The 6619-nt window shown below is 42.3% G+C and overlaps 1 pseudogene; it reads left to right on the top strand.

Annotated features, from left to right (window-relative positions):
• The first annotated feature begins 265 nt into the window (after positions 1-265).
• LOC102257856 lies at positions 266-1246 on the top strand (annotated as a pseudogene).
• Positions 1247-6619: the final 5373 nt, after the last annotated feature.

The following is a 6619-nucleotide window of genomic DNA, read 5'->3' on the forward strand; positions in this document are numbered from 1 at the left end:
TCCCCCCCCCCCCCCGCCCACAGGCATATCCCTGGAGGCATATCCATACAGAAATCGGATTAGTTACTGCCTGGGGCTTGGGCGAGAGGACAGAGAGGGGGCACTGGGAAAGGGAGGCTACTGTTAATGAGTATGGGTTTAAAGTCCTACAGTTGGCTCCTCTCTGAGGGGGCGTGGCTAGGCCCTGGGGGGCGTGGCTAGACTCAGCTTAAAGCCCTGCTGAGGAGCAGCAGCCCACACTGTGGTGGCTGTTACAGGTGGAGGCATGGAGGAGTGCGCTTGCATCTGCGGCATGGGCTCTTTGCAGGGATGTCCATGTCGTCAGCAGCTCCACGGCTCAGCTGAGATGGCAGCGGCTGAGGGCAAGCCTGCCCCGGCCCTGGCCCAGGCAGAAAAGAACCTTGAGGCGGACGGGGCAGTGCGGTGCTGTGCGGGGAGTGGAGGAATCGAGAGCCCCATGCTGCCCCCGCCACCCCTGTCCTGCTCGCTGCAGGACCTGCCAGTGGAGATGCTGGTGGAGATCTTCGCCCAGCTCCCTGGCACCGATCTGCTCAGCCTGGCCCAGGTCTGCACCAAATTCCACCACATCCTGCACACCGACAGCATCTGGAGACGGCGCTGCCGCGAAGAGTTTGGCGTTCATGAAAACTCGCAGAACCTGGACATGATGGATATGTCTTACCGAGAAGTCTATGCGAAGCTATTCCACCCATACAGACACATTTTGGGATTGTGGCAGCAAGATAATGACTATAGAGGATATAGAGGACTGCTGAATGTCCTGGTGGATGGCTTATGCATTACTGGCTGGATCTACAGGCCTGGCCTTAACACCCATGTGCATGGCCCAATACATTTCCAGCCGTCGTTCAGAATTCGCCTGACGGAGAGGAAATCAGCCGTGGTGGAGTGCATGGAAGGCCGCCTCAGCAGGCCCCACCACCGCCACATGCAGATTTGGAAGGACAGGTTCACCATGCAGTGCAAGAAGACAGACCGCCCAACCTATTTACCAAGGCAGCTTTTGGGAGAATGGAGGCGGGTGCTTGTGCGGAAGGACAGACATGAGTATGACTGCCTGACCTACCGCCGCCTCTACCTCCCGCCGAGCCACCCGGACGACCTCATCAGGCCAGGCCTCTTCCAAGGCAAATATGATCCCTACGGCACAACGACTGTCATGCTCAGCTTCCATGGGAAGTATGCCCTGTCACCCAGATCATGGGAAAGTCCATCGAAAGGTTAGAGATCCACCTCATGCGCCGCATCCAGCTGCCACATGGTGAGTTCTTCCACAACTTCAAGGAGCTCTCCCGCGTGGTCAGGAAGATTGACAAGCAGGTGATCCGAGAGCAGCAGCAGCTGCAAGAAGAAGGGACTGAGGAAAGCGAGGGTGATGGCTGGCAGAGCCCTGCCCAGCCCAGCGTCAGGGAGTCCGGGGCTGCAGCTTTGGAGGAGCAGCCTGTTCTGTTTGTTCTGCCTGTTGGCTTGCACTCAGGAGACCGGAACTACCCCCAAACCTGCAGGATGTGTTTCTATGGCGTGGAAATTTTTACTGATATCTTAGACTTAGATGGCTTCGCCTACCCCAGGCGCTTCCCTGGAGTCTTCATCCTGTTCGATGAGAACCACTTCGGGTTCATCTGCCTGGATATGAAACACTTCATGCTGTACGGCAGAGTCCAGAACACCTTCCAGAATGTGGAGGCACCATCCCCGCAGGCCTTCCTGGAGATGCTCAAGAACATTCAGTCCTGACCCCCTGGGAGGAGCAGTTTGCATGCACTTTGAAGATATGACCTTCTGACCAGGTTACCCACCTTGGTTGGTTTTTTTAATCCTCACCTGAGGATATTTTCCCATTGATGTTTAGAGAGAGTGGGGGAGAGAGGGAAAGACAGAAATAATCGATGTGAGAGAAACACACCAGTTAGTTGCTTCCTGCCCAAGCCCGGACCAGGGCCAGGGTGGGTAGGAGCCAGCAATTGAGGTAGAAATAAACCTTAGACCAGTGGTCTCAACTTTCCTAATGCTGCGACCCTTTAATACAGTTCCTCATGTTGTGGTGACCCCCAATTTCATTGTTACCAATTGAACATAATTAAAGCATAGTGATTAATCACACACACAAAAAAGAATGAATACATTTTCCCATTATGTGGGTTGAAATTGTTATTGCTGCAATATTTGCAGTAGTATGAATAGAATATAAATTCATGTGTGTTTTTCATAAAAATGGAAGTTTAATGGTTTATACTGTACTTGAAATTACATCTATAGTATGTGACACTTTTATGCTTTGGGTCACTATAGCAAATGTGAAATAAGTCAAATGCTTCTGAACTGTCATAAAATGCAAACAATTTTGCATGCGTTAGTAAGCTCATTCAGATTTTTAGTGAACTACTGTTCCTCAACTTCACAAAAATTCTTCAATGTATCATTGCAGGTAAATTCAAATCCTTTGGAATATAATTCCTTTCCTATTTCATCAAAATCCCTATCCCAACGTTTCCCATGTCTTCAGATTTTTTGGGGTAGAGGTTAAATTGTCTCATTAATGAATCAAGTATAATGCTTGCAGTTGTACAATGAAAAACTGGTCCCAAATCTTTTATTAAGTGAAAACCTATATATCTTAATCTTTAAAATGACTTGTAGGAACTTAGTTCCAGAATGAGAATAGAAAGATTGGGGTAGAGGGCTTTTTCCATATCCAGACTTAATTAATGCAACTAGGCAAATGTTTGGCCTTATTCATTCAGGTAGGTTATTTGACTGTTTTCTTATCTATTAAATTATAGTATTCTTTAAAAATAATTAATAATATTATAAATAAAATTAGATCAATTCTAGATAGAGGCAGGAGAGAACAACCCCAGTTTCAGAGTTGAAGTAAAAAAAAAAAAAATAATCTTTGAAGATAAAGTCTGGTAAAATTTTTTTTCTTCTGACCTTTGCAACATTTGTGATCAATGCTCTCTGCTAAGCTGAGTTAAATTTGTTTTGCACTTTGCATTTTATGTGTAAACATTAACGGCTGATGTCCAGGCTAATTCACATGAGAGTATTTAACCTATTCACTACTAATGCAATAACATTTCGGTACAAATAAAATACTCTCCCACTGCATTTTTTTAAAAAAAACAGAAAAACTGCAATTACATCATAAACACATACATACTATCCAATAGTTTTGATAACAGTATAGATACTCTGTAAAGTACTGTACACATCTATAAATAGAAAGAACAATGAATCTGTGATAATTTTAAATCTTAATGACTAGCATTCTATGAACCTAAAAATAAGAATTAAACCTAAGAAGAAACTATATGCATAAATGTATTCAAAATAAATTTTCTGTTATCCTTCCATTTTTTTATGTTTGTTATTAGAAAGCTAGAGGCCCAGTGCACAAATTCGTGCATGGGTGGGGTCCCTTGGCCTGGCCATCTTGCCCAGTTCCGATCGGAGCTGGTGGGAGGAAGGGACCGGCTGCAGGAGGTTGGCTGTGGGAGTGCACTGACTACCAGGAGGCAGCTCCTGCATTGAGCATCTGCCCTCTGGTGGTCAGTGCACCTCATAGCTAGTTGTCCAGCCAGTCATGTAACATGGAGGTCTAAGATTATTGATAGGTTTCTAACTTAAACAAGTTAGAAGTCACATTTTCATTGAAAACTATGGAATTTAAAATTCCATTAATATATTTTAAAATATTATTTCCTTGCTATCTGCTGTATACATTTTCATTTTAGCTTGCTTTTCTATTCTTTCTTTATTTTTTAAAATATATTTTATTGAGTTTTTACAGAGAGGAAGGGAGAGAGATAAAGAGTTAGAAACATCAATGAGAAAGAAACTCGATGAGAAAGAAACATCAATCAGCTGCCTCCCACACATCCCCTACTGGGGATGTGCCCGCAACCCAGGTACATGCCCTTGACCGGAATCGAACCTGGGACCCTTCAGTCCGCAGGCTGGCGCTCTATCCACTGAGCCAAACCGGTTTCGGCTATTCTTTCTCTATTTAAGAGATACATGGACAGCCCTAGCAGGCTTGGCTCAGTGGATAGAGCGTCAGCCTGCGGACTGAAGGGTCCCAGGTTCGATTCTGGTCAAGGGCACATGCCTGGGTTGTGGGCTCATTCCCCAGTAGGGGGTATGCAGGAGGCAGCCAATCAATGATTCTCTCTCATCATTGATGTTTCTCTCTCTCTCCTCCTTTTCTCTCTAAAATCGATAAAGAAATATATTTTTTTTAAAAAGAGACACATGGACAAAAAATGTCAGTTAATTAACGAATCTATAGAATTTGTTCTATTTATTCTAATCTATACTAATAAAAGGGTAATATGCTAATTAGACCAGAAGTCTTCCAGAGACTTTCCGGACATCCTTCTGGACAAAGTCATGGTGGTGGGGCCAAGGCAGAGGCAGTTAGGGGTGATCAGGCCGGCAGAGGAGAGCAGTTAGGGGGGTCAGGTCAGCAGGCAAGTGAGCTGTTAGGAGCCAGCAGTCCCAGATTGTAAGAGGGATGTCAACTTCCAGTAGTCGGACATTCCCTGAGGGGTCCCAGATTGGAGAGGGTGCAGGCCAGGCTGAGGAACCATCCCCCTGTAAATGAATTTTGTGCAACAGGCCTCTAGTGTTTTATATTGAGCCAGAATTGCTGAGTGATCTGTTTTAGCTTATTTCATAGTGTTAGACTTTTGACAATTGATTTTAATTAAAACAGAGGCATTATTTTCATTGGTTCATTACAAAGAGCAAATAGGCACACATGACATTTTCAGTAATATTGCTTTTTCCCAACGGTTTCCATTCCTAGGAATAAGCTTGAAAGAGAGAAAAGGAGGAGAGAGAGAGAGAGAGAGAGAGAGAGAGAGAGAGAGAGAGGTGAAGAATGTTTGAAGGCAATAAACAAAATGCACAATTTAAATGGCTATTTAAAAATAATCATTACACTAACTGTATATTGAGATATGAATGAACTTGATTAGGATGTCAATATTCACTGTCCTTTGAATGATTTCAGTATTTAGCATTTTGATCTCTAGATGACACTATCTCTTTTTTTCTAGATTTACACCTAACTATTTTGAATTGTTAAACACAAAAATATATGAAATAAAATTTACTCTTTTAGTATAGTCTTTGAGTTTTGGCAAATGCACACAGTTGTGACCACCACAACCAAAATATAAGGTATCATTACCCTCAATAATTTCCAGTGTTTCTTTGTAGATGCCCCAGCCACTGGCAACCACCAATTTGTTTTAGGGTCTTATTCTTTTCCTGTTCCAGAATGTCATAAAAATAGATGACAGATGAGAGCTTTGAATCTCAACATGATAAACTGACTTAACTCTATGATATAGGTCTATCTGTAGTTACCTAAGTTAAATGTTCTTTCTATTTTTCCATGTTGCAGATATTTCTAAAAAATGTGTTTATGTCTAGTTTTTTTCTATATTTTTATTCCTAATGCCTAGAAATATTCCATGCATGTAGTGGGTGCTACATGTTTTAATTCTACCATGTATAATTACTCATTATTCAATCTGACCCCAAAAGCAAAGATTTATGGAACTCTTTGAATAAATTAAAATAAGTCGAAATGAAAGGAGAAAACCTACAGCAGATATCATACTTTGTGCAAAACAAAGCATTGCATATATGGTGTGATTAATTTGAGTACTATTTCCTTCATCCCTAAATTATCTGTTCACATCTCTATTCTATGAATGGGCATTTATTTCTTTGTTTCAATATATCCCTTTAGACTTATTAAAATAAAAATAACTTTTAGAGGAGAATATAAAATTTAGGTTGCACTGGTTAGTTTTATTGGATCCAGTAGGAAAAAAGTAAGGACAGTGTTAAAGTATTGCTGGTTTTGGGGATTGGTTATTGAAACATGAATACATTTTTAAAAATACATAATATGTAAATGCAACTTTGTAGCCTTTTTAATGTTTTTTTTTATTGTCTAAAGTTTTACATATGTCTCCTTTTTCTCCAATTGCCCCCCCCCCCCCGTCCTTAGTCATTCCCACTCCGGGCAAGCCCCCACTGCACCAGTGTCTGTATCCATTGGTTATGCTAATATGCATGCACACAAGTTCTTTGGTTGCTCTTTAACCTCCCCCGCCATCCCCTACCATTTGTCTCTGGACCTATTCTTGTTCATCAAATTATGTAGCCTTTTTACTGTTAAAGAGTTAAGATGTTTTTTGTTTTTACATTTGTGCACCGCATAACAATGTCTTAGTCAACAATAGGTCAAATATACAACTGTGAACTCTTAGGACCATAATGGAGCTGAACTTCCTATGAAAAATGAAAGCATAAATAGTTCAGGAGGAATTTTTTTTCTCTGAAAGAGAGAAAAGGAGGAGAGAGAGAGAAAGAGAAGGCAATAAACAAAATGCAAAATAAACAAAGGAGCATTTGTGGGGCTTAGCAATATATTCCCTCTCACTCACAGCACCTCATTTTGGGGACGCAGAAGACATCCCAATCAGTCAGCCACTGACCTGTTTCAACACAGAAGAGCTTACCCCCCAGCACTACATATTCAGAGGGTGCCACAGCCCTCCCAGATTTAGCTTGATGG

The sequence above is a fragment of the Myotis brandtii genome, unplaced genomic scaffold, assembly GCF_000412655.1.
Source record: "Myotis brandtii unplaced genomic scaffold, ASM41265v1 scaffold1132, whole genome shotgun sequence".
Lineage (NCBI taxonomy): Eukaryota > Metazoa > Chordata > Mammalia > Chiroptera > Vespertilionidae > Myotis > Myotis brandtii.